This window comes from Podarcis erhardii (assembly GCF_964252035.2).
Source record: "Podarcis erhardii genome assembly, chromosome: 9".
NCBI lineage: Eukaryota > Metazoa > Chordata > Lepidosauria > Squamata > Lacertidae > Podarcis > Podarcis erhardii.
In genome coordinates this window covers 19,860,911-19,880,197 of record NC_138512.1, presented here as the reverse complement: position 1 = coordinate 19,880,197, position 19,287 = coordinate 19,860,911, and the positions used below count along the sequence as shown (strand labels likewise).

At 39.3% G+C, this 19,287-nt stretch overlaps 1 protein-coding gene across 9 annotated transcripts in view; it reads right to left on the bottom strand.

Annotated features, from left to right (window-relative positions):
• FRYL (FRY like transcription coactivator) overlaps positions 1 to 19,287 on the bottom strand; it is a 141,172-nt gene that overhangs the window by 91,797 nt on the left and 30,088 nt on the right. For 2 of the 9 annotated variants that reach the window (XM_081875556.1, XM_081875557.1), the window contains exon 1: positions 12,952 to 12,968. The exons of the other annotated variants lie outside the window; for them this stretch is intronic. The gene's annotated coding sequence lies outside the window, so the exon portion shown is untranslated. Of the gene's footprint in view, positions 1 to 12,951; positions 12,969 to 19,287 lie in introns of those variants that run through there. 9 annotated transcript variants of the gene reach the window in all.

Here is a 19,287-nt window from a genome sequence, read left to right as displayed (position 1 = left end):
CAGTCATATTATCAGAAAATTCTGAATTTTTCATCAAGTATATCTGCTAAATAAATAGGGCAAGTGTTCTCTTGTTGAGGGTTGCAAGTTAGTGGCGCTTCAATATGCAAGATGTAGTTTTTTGCTAAATAGTCCTTCCCACAGCAGTGCCCAAAATCCACTCCAGAGTTGGAGACACTCCAGAATAGTGTGAGAGATGGTGCAGGTGGTTGCAGAGGGAATGTGGAAATGGGGAGAAATGCATTCCTTGGTTTCCTCTAGCAGGACTCCCAGCTAGATCCCAGTCCCTTCCTCAAACAGTAGAGCCTCTTCTGTTTGCAGAAGCAGCTCTCTGGATTCAGCCCAATAAAAATTCAACATAAATGTAACAGAACTAACAGTTAAAACTGTTCAGCCCAGGGTTAAAAATACTTTGAAGAACCCAGAAAAATAAAGCATGTATCTACCCAGTATCAAAAAGAGAGCATTGAGGGAGTGAAGTGAGCACATGCAGCATACCTCAGGGTGAGTATTCGACAGACAACCTTCTTGCGGGTTACCATGTGTCATACTTTAGTCAGCAAGAGCACCCAGCGAGAAGCCTCTGACAATTATCTCAGTGGCCTTGCCTGCACATCATGATAAGCAGGGGTTTATCTTAAAATACGTTCTAATCCTGAATTTGCCTCTCCCCAGGGGCCATTCTTTCTGATTTATTTCTGGCTTGCTGCTCATTGTTTGCAGACCAGGTTCAGATGACACAATAAGCCATAGTATTGCTTGTCTGAGCCATGTGGAGCCCTGCACAGCAAAGGAAAGACAGGATCACCATAAAACCATGGTTTAGGATAGACTGTGGTTTATCATGCTGTGTGGCCAGTGAACGGGCAGGCTGATATGGAAGTAGGAAGTCAATCAAAACTTAAGTACCTGCGCATCTTCTGAAAGGCCATTAGTGAAATTTCTAGTAGTAGACTTCAGAGTTGGTTCAGACTTACTTTGAGTACACTTTTTTTAGTCATGGAAAAATCTACTTAAGTCCTGATTCCAATAGTTATTAGCTGTGGAAACATTGACAATTTCAGCTGAAATCTGTGGGGGAGGGGGAATCAGTTTTAGCTTTACCTCTATATAAGCATAGCAGGGACTATGTCCCATTAAACTCAGTGAGAACTGCACTCCTTCCAAAACATATTGAGACTACCACCAAGATCTCAGGTTGCAACCATGAATCTACCACTGGAATGTACTGTGGCACATAAGTTAATAAAGTACAGTGGTACCTCAGGTTACATACGCTTCAGGTTACATACGCTTCAGGTTACAGACTCCGCTAACCCAGAAATAGTACCTCGAGTTAAGAACTTTGTTTCAGGATGAGAACAGAAATCGTGTTCCGGCGGCACGGCAGCAGCAGGAGGCCCCATTAGCTAAAGTGGTGCTTCAGGTTAAGAACAGTTTCAGGTTAAGTACGGACCTCCAGAACGAATTAAGTACTTAACCTGAGGTACCACTGTATAAGAAGTAACTTATTCACATACTAGCAGAAATTCTGAACCTTTCTTGATAAATGTTCAGATTTACCTGTTTCATATAAAAAGCAAAAGAAGCACCTGGGACAGCTCAGCTGGAGCATGGTGCTGATAATGCCAAGATCGCAGGTTTGATTCCCTAAAGGGCAGCTGCATATTCCTGCATTGGACTAGTTGATGCTCAGGGTCCATTCCAACTGTATGATTCCAAGAAGCTTGTTGGTCCATGAGGAAAATGTGGTTTGTTCTAATAATTGCTTCTCTGTGGATTTTCACTTCATTCAGTTCACATACAGTTTGGATTTGATATCCCGCCTTTCACTCCCTTTAAGGAGTCTCAAAGCGGCTAACATTCTCCTTTCCCTTCCTCCCCCACAACAAACAATCTGTGAGGTGAGTGGGGCTGAGAGACTTCAAAGTGTGACTGGCCCAAGGTCACCCAGCAGCTGCATGTAGAGGAGCGGAGACGCGAACCCGGTTCCCCAGATTACGAGACCACCACTCTTAACCACTACACCACACTGGCTCTCATGCTCTCATACAGTGATACTTCGGGTTACAGACGCTTCAGGTTACAGACTCCGCTAACCCAGAAATAGTACCTCGAGTTAAGACCTTTGCTTCAGGATGAGAACAGAAATTGCAGGGCGGCAACAGGAGGCCCCATTAGCTAAAGTGGTACCTCAGGTTAAGAACAGACCTCCAGAACGAATTAAGTTCTTAACCCGAAGTACCACTGTATACTACACAGGTAATCCCGTAACTTCAGCTATTACTTCACCAATTATTTTTCAACAGTAAAGGTCATAATTACATTACGTAGCATTTGCTTATCAAAGTTCAAATCTTTATAGTACACAAGAACCAAGGAGGGAGGGACACAGTTTGTTATTCATTAAACTGTCATGGCTTATGTACAATCTTTGCTCTAGAGAACTTGATATTGCCTCTTTTTGGTTACATTTCCCTAATTGTTCCAGTGCCCATCTCCTCGTTGCCTGAACTGGCCTATAAGCCAGGGTATCCCCACAAATGCATAACCACAGGAAAACTACACAAGAGCAGCAGCACACCTCGTGCAGCAATTGTTTGGTGCAGGTATGCATACAAATTACAGCTTTGTGTCCTTAAAAACACCAACGCACACAGAAGTGGAAGCCTTGATCTAGAACACAACACATAGCAATCTGTTCAAACTCTATTCCCTTATGCTCTCTCTTGGCTTTTTCTCTGCTGCCCCATGAACAGAATTCTGTTCCTCTCAATGTGCATTAAGTTTTGTTTCCAGTTAATATAAATTTTATTTCCCTTTTGCATCTCCTCCTGCCTTCTATTATGTTTGGGATGTGTATGTTACTTTCTACAGTATTTCCTATTACTTTTCCTATGACAGTCTCTCCCCTCCCCTTTTAATTTCACTCTACTTACCACTTCGCCAAATCTTTATTAGGCATTACAAATATAGGCCATCATAAAACAGCCATATATAAATTTTTGAAATATATACAAATAAACAGCCATGTAAAAATATGTAATCATGAGGATTTTCATTGCGATTTCTTCCTGCTAAACATTGTTCTAAATGAGGGATAGCCAACATAGTGCCCTCTGCATGCTGCTAAACTATAAGATTCCCATCATTCCTTACTTATCACAACCTTGCTGGCCTGAGTTGCTAGAAGCAAGTTGTGCAACGACACTTTGATATCACCACCTTGGCTTCTCACGCTCTATAGTGATTTTATGCCCTCCTCTTGTAGATGTACCTGTCATTTATTATATATCTTCAAACATACAGTCATTTCCAAGAATGTATTCTGTTCATAAAATGTAACAACTTTATTCTTCCTTAATATGACGAGGCGGGGCTCATGAAGAAGGAAGCTTTTCCAGCATGCTACCAGGAGAAAACAGTCTCACCCTCCGAGTAAAATCTGCTTAGCAGCAATGTACTGCTATTTACATTGGGCTATTTATTCTAATACAATTGCTTTATTCAGAAATTGAATTTCAATATTTAAACAGCTGAGGGGAAAAACCTGAAGTCCCAAAGAGTTGTCTGAGGTCACATGATGCAGGTACCTGTTGAAGCGAAGTAGGCTTGAGTCTAGTTAGTGCCTAGAGAACTACCTAGGAATTCTGTGTACAACCTCTTAAGTTTCATGATGGACAGAGGATTTAATTAACTCAACTAAAATAAAATCAGTACCTTAGAGCTGGCTAAAGCATTTTTAGCTACAAAAATGAATTTATTAGGTTAACTTCATATATTATAACAAAGCAAACATGTTTGCTGCTAGGAAATGCTTCCATGTGGCGAGGCTAAAACATGGTCCGTGGTCTCTATATAATTTCAAACTATCATGTGTAACATCTCCATGCCAGCTGTGAGGGCTATTAGCATGGGACTTTTCAACAAAATAGTGTTATTCCGGATGGTATTAACTCATGGCTCTTATTTACTTTGCATTTACAGATTAGTAATACAGGAGTGTTCCTTCAAGCAGTAGGGCAGGACCAATCAGTGGGTCATGCAAATATTATCAGAGGATTACACAGAAGCTGGCAAAGTACCTACATTTTTAATTTGAGCCATTTCACAACTGAATTATATTAATCATTAAAATCTAGCAGACATAAAGTAAAACCTATCTCCTCACATTATGGTACTTCAGTTACTCAACCCTGAACAGTCAGGAAGTATTCTGATCTAGCATTTTACTCTCCAATGAAAAGCATTGGTTAGTCTTAAAACTTTTCAACATAGTTCACCGGACCATGGTACTACATGCCAAAATCTTACCATTTCTAAAACCTTCCTATATATTCTCAGAGGTGTGCATATGTACTTCTGAATTTTTAATTGGTTGATTTAAAAAAAACATATTCAATTTAATATTGTTATTTGCAGTAACAGTAGTGGAGGATTAACCACATTGTGTATGATAGCATAACTATTTGGACAGTTTAAATTTAGGAAATGGTCATTGGTCAGTTTAACAAAAAATGAATAGGGGAGGAGGGGAAGGAGCTCCACTGAGCAAACCAGAAGCCCCTGCGAAGTGTTTCCGCTGATTGGGCGCTTTAGGAGAATCATGCCTTTTGCTGTATTTTCCACCAACTGGCCATTTCATTCTTTGTAACCATTTTGGGGCTTTGTAAATAAAGTAAAACCTCATGAACTAATGCTGTTTCCTCATTGTAATTATATTCTGTCTTTGTAATTAAAACTATATCAGATATCTCAAGGCCCAACATAAGAAGAATGTTTCCAGCCACTTCAGTGCAAAACTGAAACAAGAGGTTTCTTCCACATTCAAAAGTACTATAGAGACTATAGTTTAGCCCTGTATAAACTGGTGCACTCTATAACATGCCGTTTGTGACAGGAATTTTGAGGTCTTACATATATGGTAATGTTCATAACCACACGTACATAGATCAGCACAGGAAGACCAGCCTGGAACCATTTTGATTCCTAAACTGACCAAATGTTTTCTCTGCGAGGTCAAAGTGGGAAACCTCCCCATTGTCTCTTTCCTCACAAATCCTGTCTTAAGGACACATTTAAGATATGAATAGGGTGTGAGCCTGTGACCTGGCCCAGGAACTAAGTATTTATCACTACAAAAGGATGGCTGGGCTCCCCAGGCAATCCAATCAAGTAACCTGCCAGATAGGAGATAAACAACAACAGGAGAAAAACAATATTCAAATTTCTGTTTTAGACCGCCTTTTCTGTGATGTAGGTGTGATGTATCTGAGGGGTGGTCTTAGGTTACACCCCTTCTGTGATGTATGTATGATGTTTCTGGGGGTGGTCTTGATCTACAGGATGGGAATTTCAAAAGTCTTTATAAGGCCTTGCATGCCATTTTTCTGGGTCCCTCCTCTCTCCTGCGGGTGAGGGGAGCACCCTGTTGCAAATGATCAATAAAGATCAAGCTTACTAGCTGCTTCTCTGGTTGGCCTCTGTTATTCTCTCCTACCAATAGGAAACCTATGTAAGGACTCTATATGGGCTCTTGGATACCCCATATGGGAAAAGGGCAATTTTTGTTTACAACACTTTCAATTCAATCAATCCGATCAGCAACTCTGGAAAAAAAAAAACACCTATACAAAGGGCTGGTTTGCACATAAACCATGCTTTGTAGATGAGCCTCAGTATGCCAAGTGTACTGTCAGGCTCATGCACTTCCCTTTTCCCTATGCAGCCAAAGAGGAGGGCTCTGACAAGTTTCCTTTCAGTTTCCAAGAATGCTGGCTTAGTGTTATGTGCGATCCAAAATTTCCAACATATAAGAAACAATAGTTAGTTGTTAAACAAGCTAACTTCGTATTTTATAATTTTTTATTTGATTTTCAAAAATATGAACATACAACAAAACCAATTCCAAATCCAAATGTCAAGATTGCTCTGAATCTCCTGACCTCGCTCCATACCTTCCATGGGCCCTATTAATCCTATTTTCAACTGCATATCACTACTTCTCCAATTTTTCTTTCTTTCTAAGTTATCCATACATACTGTTACATTACAAGTGTGTTTAAAATCCTGCCAATGTTTTAAACTGCTTACAATAATCTTGTATATACATTATAAACCTTTCCCATTCTTTTTTAAAAATCTTGTCTTCTTGATTCCTGAGCTTCCCAGTTAATTTTGCCATTTGGCATCCTCCAGCAACTTGATCTGCAATTCTTCTCTGGTCAAAACAAGCTAACTTCAAACCATGCAAGCATTTCTACACGTTTACCTGTGCAGTATCCAATATATGGTACATTACAGGATCAAAATCCAAGACATTTAAAGAACATTACCCTAATTCCAGATACACATTGATAGATTGTGCCTTTTCAGTGTTAAGAAAGCAGGTTACAGAATAAGGTAAAGGTAAATGACCCCTGGACGGTTAAGTCCACTCAGAGGCAACTATGGGGTGTGGCACTCGTCTCACTTCAGGCCGAGAGAGCCGGCGTTTGTCCATAGACAGCTTTCTGGGTCATGTGGCCAGCATGACTAAACCGCTTCTGGCACAACAGAAGCCAGAGCACATGGAAACGCCATTTACTTTCCCACCACAGTGGTACCTATTTATCTACCTGCACTAGTGTGCTTTTGAACTGCTAGGTTGGCAGCAGCTACGGCAGAGCAACGGGAGTTCATCCTGTTGTGCGGATTCAAACCGCCAACCTTCCTATCAGCAAGCCCAAGAGGCTCAGTGGTTTAGACCAGTGTTTCCCAACCTTGGGACTCCAGCTGTTTTTGAACTACAACTCCCATCATCCCTGACTAGCAAGACCAGTGGCAAGGGACGATGGGAATTGTATTCCAAAAACAGCTGGAGGCACAAGGTTGGGAAACACTGGTTTAGACCACAGTGCCACCCGCGTCCATCTGGATTGTAGAATATTCACTGTTTATCCAGACCCTCAAAAAAAAAGTTTATCAGCTTAAAGTTTATCAGCTTCAGCACTTCAAGGAAAGAGGAAAAACTAAGAAAATGTCTGAATCTTTCTGTAATATATATTCAACATAACAATATCCAACATCTTTCCTCTTGGAGGTAAATTATCTTTAGCATTGACAGTAATCATCTGTCTTTCAGATACTGAAACTATCCCATAATCTGCTCCACTGACTGCCGATGCGCTTCAAAGGAGTCAACAGTAGCTTGCAGAGCTGATCTAAGGAGCAGGGACTGGGAGATAGCCAATGACACAAACTGACACAACTTAGAGAAAATGAGATTTGCTACCAAGGGCAGCTACCGGCAAATGGTACAGAACTAGATAAATGCCTTGGAATCCATGCCATAGGTTACAGCTCATTTCAGGCAAGAAAGAACACGTGATCAAATTTAATAATCAAATATCAGTATACTAAAAGAAACAAAACAATGAAAACATTATCTTCTTTTAATGTATACAGAAATTTGTACCAAGGTCACACCTAAGGAGTATGTGCAGATATTTTGTATAGTGATGTGCACAGCTACATTTTGCTTCAAAGTGCAGCATGAAATTGTAAAGTCCGCTTAGAAAGAGGCAGATTAAATCAGACATTTGCATGGAATAGGACCTCTGGTGATGCACAACACACATTTAAAAGTAGAGCTGTTTCTTCTACTTACAGAGCAAATCAGTAGGTATACTGTTGTGGAAAGCTAAGACAGAGGCTGGATCTAGACACATCAAAAAAGTGTTTCAGTTAAACACATTATAAACTTTATAAAGGGAAATCACAATGTCATCTGGTGTCACAGTATTGTAACACATATAAAGCTCTTTTTCTCTACGAATGTAGATGAGTCCAGAGAGAATGACAGGCAAATGACAGGGACCCACAGGCCATTGCACTTTTGGCAGTGTAACCTCTGACACAACTCCATTGAGTTGGAATGATAAGCAGAGAATGACCATGAACATTCCAACTGTTGGACAGCCTCAACTGGTAGTTTTGCATCTCTGATTTCTGTGTTACTCACATAGTATAATAAAGCCATGTTATACACTGAAAAGCAGAGTACCTTTTTATTCACGGTTATTCATTGTTTGTCTGGAAACATTAAAGACTAATGTCTCAAAAACACATTAAAGCTGCAAGTCCCAAAACCTTCGGTAGGATCAAACATTAGCCATATTCAGAGTAGACCCATACACCAAGTATGACAAATGTTAGATATCACTCACTGTGATGTTCTTTATATCAATATTTATATCAACAGATTTACTAGCAGCAGTACCCGTTGCACCAGCTCTCCAATATAATTGACTTATTTGTCTTATGAGTAAAAATGCTCAAAATAATTGAGTTATCAAGTTCACATCAAGCGCAAGTTACAAGAACAGTGGCCCAAGTTGGGGAATCATATTGAGTAGCAGATAGGTATACATAATACTACTGAACACAACTTAGGAAGAACTATAGTCAAGTAATTTGCATCTATAACTGGCATTTTATCATAATTATATTATTGTGAATGACTAATGCTAAGGCCAACTACACTTGGGGTGAGCCCCCTTTCAGACAGTACCAAAAGGGGTAACAGGAACCATTAATTACATCATAAGGTATATGGCTGAAATTGGTACCACCTGATAAAAAACTTCCTCCTCTGGAATTATATAAATAATTCCACAACAGATATAGCCTCTTTTTTCTTTTACCATATGATGTTTTTCCTCCCACACCGTCTTTTGAACTAGAACGGGTAATCCTTCAGATACCTGATCCTAAGCTGTGAAGTGTTTTAAAGGTCAAAAGCAGCACTTTGAGTTTGGCCTGGAAAGCATGGGAGCTAATGAAGATGGCAGAAAGTACTGGTATGAAATATCATACTTCATACTTTCCATCATGCTTATCCACACATCCCTGCTAACTAGTGTTGGTGCTGACCTTTAAAGCCCTAAATGGCCTCGGCACAGTATACCTGAAGGAGCATCTTCACCCCCATCATTCAGCCCCAACACTGAGGTCCTCCTCTGAGGGTCTCCTGGCAGTTCCTTCACTACGAGAAGTGAAGTTACAGGGAACCAGGCAGAGGGCCTTCTTGGCAGTGGCACCCTCCCTGTGGAATTACCTCGCATCAGATGTCAAGGAGATGAACTACATAACTTTTAGAAAACATTTGATGGCAGCCCTGTATCGGGTAGTTTTTAATGTCTGATGTTTTTATATGAACTGGAAGCCATCCAGAGCGCCTGGGGAAACTCAGCCAGATGGGTGGAGTATAAATAATAAAATTATTATTATTATTATCACTAAGCACATTTAAACTACTGTACTTGCTCAGTTATAAAACTGAGTAAATACCCTTGGAGAGGTCACACTCCCCCAGTCTATGTTACTTCACAGATTTGCTGTGAAGAGTTTTGAAGCACTTCATGTTTTAGAAGTGCTACTGAATATAAGGGGGAAGGAGAGAAAAATAATAAACTACATTAAAGATTGAAATATACATAGCAAAAAGCTAAGTAGAATCTATCAAAGTTGCCCATTTGTAAAAGTTAAATGTGACATTTGCTAGTACACTAGTGAAAACAAACTAGTAAAATACCATCCTTTGCTAAGGTTATGAATGAAATAAGGGGATAACTTATCTGCTAAATATTCTCACTACACAGCTGGTTTAACAGAATGTTCCTGACTCAATGTAAAAAGAATGCTTCAAACTGTTGGCAGAGACACAGCATCCTGAATCTAGGCCGTATGAATGTCACTTCATTGTTGTTAGTGAAAGAAAAAAAGTGCAGCTACAATCAAACCCTAGCCAGCATTGCAACACCATTCTGCCAGCTAAGCAAGCCTTTAAAAACAACAACAGTGAGATGAAGCAGTGTTTTGAGTGTATACATTCAAGCATACATACTCATAGAAGGGATATCATAAAAAACCAAAAGTACATTGGGATTTCCTTTTGCAACAAGAAATCTCATTGACTGAAGTAGCTGGAGACAGTCTCTCAAAATGTAGCTATAGCACTAATTATATCCTATTGTCATTCTGTGTAAATTATACAATAGAAAATGCCACACTGTACCCCATTTAAAAGGAACATTTGTATTTAAAAAAAGCACTCACTACTGAGCAACCATTAGGAATTTCAGGGAGCTACATTACCACCAACAGGATTACATTACATATAGTTTTCAAATAAGTAAAATAAGTACTTTGCAATTATAGTGTAATGTACAGAATAGAGCAAATGAATAACCTGGTTTAGAAAATTATAGCCTAAATAAGCATAATAATACAAAGTATTCAGGATGAGCCAATCCCAGTCTTGAAGAAACCTTCCTGAACTTAATGAAACCAAACTGTTGATATTTTGAATCTCAGATAAACCAAAGAAAAAAAGACTGACCAAATGGAACCATATAGACCCATAATATATTTCAAGGTCACTGGAATGAGAGATGTCAAGGAAAGTAGAATAAAGCAAAACCAGAAAAAGTGGAATAGTCTTCCTTAATTCTGATAACAAACAGGAAGGATAATGCACAGAATCTTCCGATATTATAGTAGATTGCAAAGGTTAGCACTTTGTTCCAAACCTCATCAAGGCATACTGAGAGGAAGTTGTAGGAAATAAATTGCATCCATTCCAGAAATTATCCACATCTCCCTAAGGTGACCTATCTCACAGCAAGAACCACTACTATGTAATATTTCTTTCTCCACTGCTCATAGAGGAAACTATTAAGACCTGAAATCCCAGTGATACAGAATACTGTTTTATATCTTAAGAACAGTTCTATTGGACCAGAAAAAAGATCCATCCAGGATAACCCATAAGTGATGACAAGAGGCCTAAATTTATAGGCAGCAGTACAATCAGTAAATAACTTGCCTTTGGGATATACTTATGAGGGGACATATATAATATGGACTATTTAAAGAACTGCAAGCAGCCTCAGCATACATATCAATTCGCAACCCAAAGCATACCTTAAAGAAAATAGCAAAAGTTTCAAATATATGTTTAACACACCTCAAGACAGAATATATATAAATCAGGAACATCTTTCAATTGTTTCAAATCTCCTTTGGGTTGTTAAAAGGAATACATTTGAGCTTTGTTTGTTCATATACAAACTGAAAGCAGATATTTAAAATGTTACTAGCTTCTACTACAGTGGTGCCTCGCAAGACGAAAAGAATCCGTTCCGCGAGTCTCTTCGTCTTGTGGTTTTTTCGTCTTGCGAAGCAACCCTATTAGCGGCTTAGCGGATTAGCGCTATTAGCGGCTTAGCGGCTATTAGCGGCTTAGAAAAAGGGGGGGGAGCAAAAAAAATCGCAAGACTCGCAAGACGTTTTCGTCTTGCGAAGCAAGCCCATAGAGAAATTCGTCTTGCGAAGCGCCTCGAAAAACGGAAAACCCTTTCGTCTAGCGGGTTTTTCGTCTTGCGAGGCATTCGTCTTGCGGGGCACCACTGTCTAACCATGTATCACTTTTTTACTGTTTTCAACTTGCTCTGTATCCATGATCTGCAATTCTAACATAGCCTGGCACATGTGAATGGTTAAAAATAATCTACTAAGCAACCTGTTGAATGTTTAATGCTATATAACCTACAAGGCTCAATAAGCAATACAAAAATCGGTATTTGAATATATTCAAACGGAATATCATTCGATACAATGTACTGCTGGAGTAAGTTAAATAAAAGGAAATTATATAAAATAAATAAAAGGAAAAATATTTGAAACAAATTATAATTAATTCTAGAAAAGGAAAGCTTACCTCCAAGTTTTGAAAAAGCTCTTTTTTCTAAGGTTATTTCATGTTGCCATGCAATGGTTATTTGAAAACTGCCAATATATACATCACAGATAACAATACAGAAGTGTCAGAGCCGTATTCTGTGAACTAAACTATCATCCAAAAGAGATAAACTGAGTCAGAGATTCTAAAACTTTCTGAACTCTGTCCTGACTTCTCACGTTGCTGATTTCTACTCTCACCTACTCATACTTAAAAGGGCCAACCACCTCTTGCAAACATGAGAGATCCTTGCATGCAGTCATGTACAAATAGTATGTTGTTGTACAAGAGGATCTGTGAATGAGGGACTAATTTCCAACTTTGTCACCAGAAGAGGATTTCTCTTACAGACTCCTAAAACCATTCACACAAAAATCTGAACAGCAAAGCAGCAGTTTTTTCTTGATCCCTCTTCCTCTCCAAAATTATGTTTGGACAATTTGTTTCGTGACTGCACTTATGCTGTCAGGGGGCATTCAATTCCTGCTAAAGGAAATGGTAGGCTCCATCTGCTTCAGTATGACAGACATCCCAGGAACCTTTGAGTGACCATACACCCAGGTAGGGGCGCATCCTGTAATTTGGGAATCACCAAGTTAAGGATTAGAGTTTCAGGCTTTTTAGCTAGAAACCTACTTTTGCTCACTTGAATTAGTTTGTCTAAATGCACAGCAAAAAGCTGGGATTCATCTATAGAATGTTTAACAATGAAATTTTCTTTGCTTATTATGGATAAATTACATTGACTAAACAGTTCACTTGTAAGTATATTAATGTGGAACTTATTTATGGTCTGCAGGCCTCTGATTTTGCTTCAAAAGCATTTTGTGCTGAAGGGAACTATGGAATAGTACTGAGCAGATCTGCTGCAGAGCCTAAGATCTAGAAACTGTCACCTCTATTTTTTTGCAAAGAACCATTCCAAATGAAAGCAAAAAGCCTACCCACCCCCATCTCCCATGCACACACAGAGTTAGAAATTAAAGATAATGTTTTGGAGGGTTTTGCATGGGAACTAGGAAGCAGATATTCTAGTTGCCTGTACTTATCTATCTCTCCCATTTGTCTTACACAAAATACTTTGTCTTTCAGCAGCTTAACATTCAAGAATTAGCATGCAAGGAGGAACACCCATGATGTAGCTGTCTCAGTCAAGATAATATACTTACAGCTGCTGCTCCATGACTTCAGCAGGGATTTAATGTTAATTTCAAAAAGCACAGAATCCTGGAGGCTCAACATCTTGTCTCAGAGAGCTGCTGCTGCAGCACCGGCAGCTACAGTTTTGGTGGTATGGCTTTCCTAACAGTCATCCTTTTTTGCTTGCAGGCAACAGAGTTTTGGCCCACAGCATCAGCGCTTCATTACCATGCAGTCTCCGAGTGACGCACAACTATAGTAGAAATGCTGCTGAATGCAGATGAACTCTCCAGTATGGGGGGGGGGGGGAGCTTACACGCTTGTCAAGACAGGATGCCCTTCAGGATCCTCATATTTCTCAGTGCTGACACAAATCAATCCCACACACCAGAAACAAAAATAGAATAAAGCTATTCAGATATTAGCTGTTAGTTAGTCACCTTGTTGTTAGTAAACACAGGCCAGTGAGAGTTTGGAACTTTAGGTACAATTTATTGCAGGAACTCTAATAAAAAAGGATAGTGGGGAAAAAGAACTTTGCCTACTTGCAAACTGAAAAGGAAATATTATGCTCTATTAGATTGTACTCTATTAGACACCAACATCAGGACTGCTTCCCCCCACATAAATATATAGTAATGCATTCTTTCTATTCCAAACAATCTGAACACAAGCACAGACTTCTCAACATGCCCCTGAAAATGCAGAGTACAACTTCCTGCCTAATCTATTGGAGATTATGACGGCTAATGGAATGGGAGGGGCATTGTAACCGTGCTATGAGCTTTCTAAAAGTACTTAATGCAATATTTCATATCTCATTTCCTAAACAGTGCCCACTTAGGAGAGAAAGAAGTCACAGAAGAGGCAGATACTGTATTTAGTTCACCTCCGTACAGTATCAACATTTATTGTTACTTTGTTCCCATAAAAACAGACAAAAGCAATTCTGAAAGAAGGTTAAAATGTAATCATAGATTTCATTTGGCTCCTTGTTTGAGAACTCAGAAAACAATATATATTTTTTCCCAAAGTAACTTAAAATACAGCCATGAGGCACTCGATATTACATTGAACAAAAATAATTATAGGCTTCAAAATAAAATCCTTATAACCAAAGCACAGATATTTGAAAAATCACAACCAAATGAGGTAGGCAATGCCTAGATGACAAATTATTTGTTTAATAAATTATCAATTAATCCCTACCTTGCTTCTTCCTCCAGAGAATGGAGCAGAAGTAGGTTCAATTATATGGTTAAGAAGAGGCAACAACTTTCCATACAATACCAAAGTTGTGGAACACACTGTCACAGAAAAGGTGACTGCCAACATCTTAAAGCAGTGATGGCAATCCTTCGGTCCATGAACCTAATTTGGCCTGCAAGTTTTCCCCAAGCCATATCCACCAGCCCCACATATGATCTCATATATGTGACATCAAGAGCAAAGTAGGTAAAGACACAGCTCCCTGCAAGGTTTGCAGGCATCAATGGCCAGCAGCACCTGCAAATCCCAGAGGCTTTGCCCACACTGTCTGATCTCAAACCACACGGCCAAAGGAAACTGATTCAACTGATGGCATGGTGCTATTAGATGACTGACAAGTGGGTAGGCCTGGGCGATGTATCACCCAGGACCAGTATAAAGAGCAGACCGCAATGCTGGTGAAACCACCACTGCTCCTGAGTTCCTCTGTTAGCAGCGTCCGCTGGAAAGTGTCAAAAGTTCCTTCCTCCAGCGGGCGCTGCAAGCAGAGGGACTCAGGAGCAGCAGCACTTTCAGCAGCGATATACTGCTGAGTGAAGCTGACATCGCGGTCTGCCCTCATACGGCACAGAGAGAGAAACAAACTGTATTGGCAAGGCATGATACAGCTTGTTCTTTAAACTGCTCAGCTAAGGAAGTGTGCCAGCCTTGCATCAGCCGAGCAGTTAACTGTTTAACTATTACCTGCTGATATTTAGTTTGAGTGTTTACTATTGGATTCTAATGCATTACTGCATATTGCTTTATTTGGTATAACTTGTTTATTTAAAAGTTATTGTATTTTTATATAGGATCTGATTGTTAATATTAATGTTCAATGTTTTATTATTATTTTTGTGTGTGTTGGAAGCCGCCCAGAGTGGCTGGGGCAACGCAGCCAGACGGGTGGGGTATAAAATAAAAAATATAAAATAAAATAAGAGCCTTCAGCCCGGCATTGGCTCCTGCGACCATGCAGCAGTATGGGGGCTCTGGGGCTGGCTCAGTTGGGGAGGGAGAACTTTTCGGATCCCCAGCTGAGCTGAGTAAATAAGCTGCATTGTCCCAGCCCACAAGCGCCTGGGTAAAGCACCTCAGCTTCCACGGTTAGAGCTGGGGCAGTTTCATCCGGCACCTTACGGGCAGAGGCCAATGCAGCTGTTTTTTCAATATCGCTGTATACCGCCAAACTGCGATGTTTAGCTGGCGATACACCGTGATGTTGAAAAGCTGATCTCGCCCAGCCCTACAAGTAAGTGGCCGTGGCCATCTGCCAAAAGTAGGGGAGGTCAGGATCTGACCCACCAGCTATAACCAGTTCCTCACCTATTTTCAAGAGAGAAGACACATTTAATGAGATGCATTCAGACTTGAGTGTATCTCTTTACAGCTTTCAGGAACAGTCCCTGAATAGAATCTCACTGTTTAGAGGCAATATACTTCTGATTATCAGATACCTCAGGAAGATAACCATTACCTCTGCCCTGCTTGTGAGCTTCCAGAAGGAACACCCAAGCTTTTGTAATTTAGTTTAGCCTAAATGAAGATTTCTTTATGGCTCTCTGCAAACAGTAATATATGCAACCATGTGAGCGGAGTCCTTCCTCTCAAGTTCCAGGTTGTTATTTTGTTCACTTACATAAAGATTAACACTTTGAATGGCCACTATATACCGTCATTTCAGACTCAACAGCGTTCTTCTCAAGCCTACTAAGGTCTTTTCCTAAATTAAGACGGCCATTTTTATATTTAGTGCTACAACACCTATTTCTCAATATTATAATGGATGTGAGAAATGGATCTGTTACAGGGGAATAGTCCTACTGCTTAAGCAGGGGATATATGACTAATTGTGGGGGTGGGGCAGAGGAATGCATTATCTCCAAAGGAGCAAAATCAGTTTGTTAATTGGTTCTTGGCTTAGAGTGACCAATTGATAAGACACTCTAGGAACTAGAACAACATGCTGAATTATAGCCTCGCCTATAGGTGTGGGTTGTTTCTGGCTCTTTTTGTGATATGTTTGTAAACTGCCTTGACAAACGTGTAAAAGATAAATAATAAATTATGAAATAACAATAAATAAATACAGAATCTCTGGAGAAATCAGTTAATATTTCTACACCTCTACATCGCTTTAGTGTGCCTGCCACAAACATAAATTCAGATAGCTATCAGTTTGGCTACATCAGTCTTAGACTTAGCTACAACTACCATTTACCTATACAGTATGTGCACTAGATGGTTCATTTTAAAAGGGCATAACTCTTCCAGTCATCCTATGACTTGTATGGGATTGCTTGTAGTTATCTGGAGGTTATTTGCTAGCACATACAGTTTTTATGGTTAAACTTATTGCCTGGTTGATGCACGTTGCTGAGGCCCCACAACTCCACCACATACTAGCTTTAAAATTTGTCCAGCTCCATTTAAAACACTCTGTTTGTTTGCCTCATAGCTCAGAGGCTGGGCTTCCTTCAGTAAAATCCAGAGTGCTCAAGTATTTCCATATATGTGCAAGCTGCATAAGCCATGAAAAAGTCCATGGCAAGGTAACAGGAGCTGCTACTATCAGATTATAATTAATAGAGATCTGAGCACAACAAAGTTTGAGCCACAGTGGACATAAGATTTAAGATATATTTTTTTAGCATTTCCTAGTAGGTATAGAAACAATTCTGAGTATATTACTGACGGCAGTGGTGCCACTTTATGAAGGTGGACTGTTCTCAGGAAATATACTTTCAAAAGCTTATACATCCCATTTCAGGTATCATGGATGGCAGATAGAGTGGGTTGTCAATAAAATGCACATTGCCAAAGTACAATTGAGGGAATTGCACAATATACTTTACATTACTGTTTGCAGTGTTCCTCAAAAGAGACTTACAGTGAGACACCAACAAAAAGCAATCAGGACTTACAGACTCAGGTTGCTAGCCACACCCTTGCCAATCTGACTAAATTTGTTACCTATCGAGCAGCACTGCCCATAACGGTAGCTGGAAAGATTAGGAATAAGTTTATGTACCTTTGCAACAGCCAGAGGTGGGAGACTACACTGTTAACTGTCCTGAAGTTAATTTGTACTTTGTTTATAATGCTACAGTTGTAACAACTTATGACCAAAACTAATATATTGACTGATATTTTCAAAGAGTACAAGGAGATCAAGAACAGAGACCCAATGTTTGTAGATACTGTTTGTAACTAAAAATGAATCTAAAAAAATAGGTAACGCATCATGCTTAGTTCTTCCCACGGCACCTTCCCTTCATTATTATTTTTACAGATGGCCTTAAGGTTTTTTGCACAAGTAGTCTGAATTTTGAAGACAGTTACCAATGACATCAATCTAAAAGGTGAACAAATCCTTTTAGCATATGTTTTCAGTCCAATATTCCTTTCTAATTAAGCACTACCCTGTTATCTATTTTAAGAAGACCACATCACTATTATCAATTTAAGAAGACCACATCACTATTATCAATTCCATATAATGGAATTGATTAGGTACAAAATATTCTTTTTTTTCATTTACACAACAGAACAATAATTGGTTGAAGTTGCACAGGTATTCCCTTTATGAAACAAATAGGAATAAAATTCTGTTTTCTTATTATTGTTACAAGTTTTTGCAAAAGATCAGGTTTTCACCAATACCTATGTCAGTAAGTGCAGGTTATAACCTAAATTCAGCTTTCATAAGACCATCAGCAGCAACTTCCCATTGCATATCAGTAAGCTACTTGTACACAGAACAAGCAGTCTAATACTGTACTTATTCAAGTTTACATAACTTTACTACAAATATCTTAACAGGTACAGCTATCTCCTATTAACAAGCCTTTTAAGTTGGGTTATATTTCACATTTAATCATTACCTGTGTCAGACCCCCATCTTCTATTAACATCCCACTGGTAATTCAGCAGTTCTCTGCGTGTGCTAGAAGAGCACTTCATTCCATTATCAGGATACAAAAATAGAAATAAGCAGATAATTTAAAGAGGATTCAGCTGCTGTCTACTATTGTAAAAAGCATGATTGTAGGATACTATAATCTGCATTTCATAAATGCCTACCTCACACAGTTCTGCAATAGTAGTAATGGAAACGATTTGGAGAAATTTCTAATGACATAGCCAGTTGGCGGCATTTAAACAGACCAAATAGAGAATTAATCTTCAACTGTAGGATTAGAGTACTTTATGCCTGTTATCTCAATTGCTCAACCAAGCTAGAGTACATCCAACATAAATGTTAAAAGACCTCTTTCATTTCAGCTGCTGCAGATTGCCACCTGCAGTCTCACTGTGCTACAGTAGCATCAGTTCAATCTAACTGATTATCAGTACTTTCAATTTTAACTATGTTTAACAAGAAAACTAAGCTGCCAGTGAACCTCACACTAAATTATTTTTATGTGGAGTGCTGGCTGTGACTCTAAAACTTACACACCCACCCCAGTTCCTTAAATCGAATTAGAGGCAGTTGGTTGCTTGAATTTCAGCAAGTAGAAGATGGTAAATTGAATCAAAGCACAAATATGTCTGCATTTAGCAATAACAAATTTTTAAAAATCACAATGGCTAGACAACACCATGTTCACAAGCATAGCATAAGCTTTTTGAATTCGAGAAGATAGTATGATAAAATTAATGATGCATTAGAGTTACCTGTCCACACCAAAATAAACTTCCCTCCATATACAGCATTTACTCAAGAACTGATACACACCTCTTTTTCACAGTTAAAGTGATGCATAATTTCTGTCTAGGCCGTTCTACTTAAAATACAAAACATGTTGGCTTCACAAAGCTGTGAAAGTGTAGCAACTGAGCTACAAAATCAAAAATCCCTAGTTCTAATCTTACCTTTTCTTTCTTGGACCATGCCCTCTGCTTCCTTGAGGAAGGACTTCTGGCAAGAGACAGGTCGCACATCGCAGTGGTTGGCAAGAATGTGTTTGCTAAGAGTCTCATGAACCTGATTAGGAGAGCTTTAAACTAAATCCTGAGGGGGAAGGGGAGGCAATATTACAAATGACAGGGGACCACCTGGTACTTGGGATAATAGCTTCATTGATGCTCAGGAAACTGAAGTGCTACAAAAACTT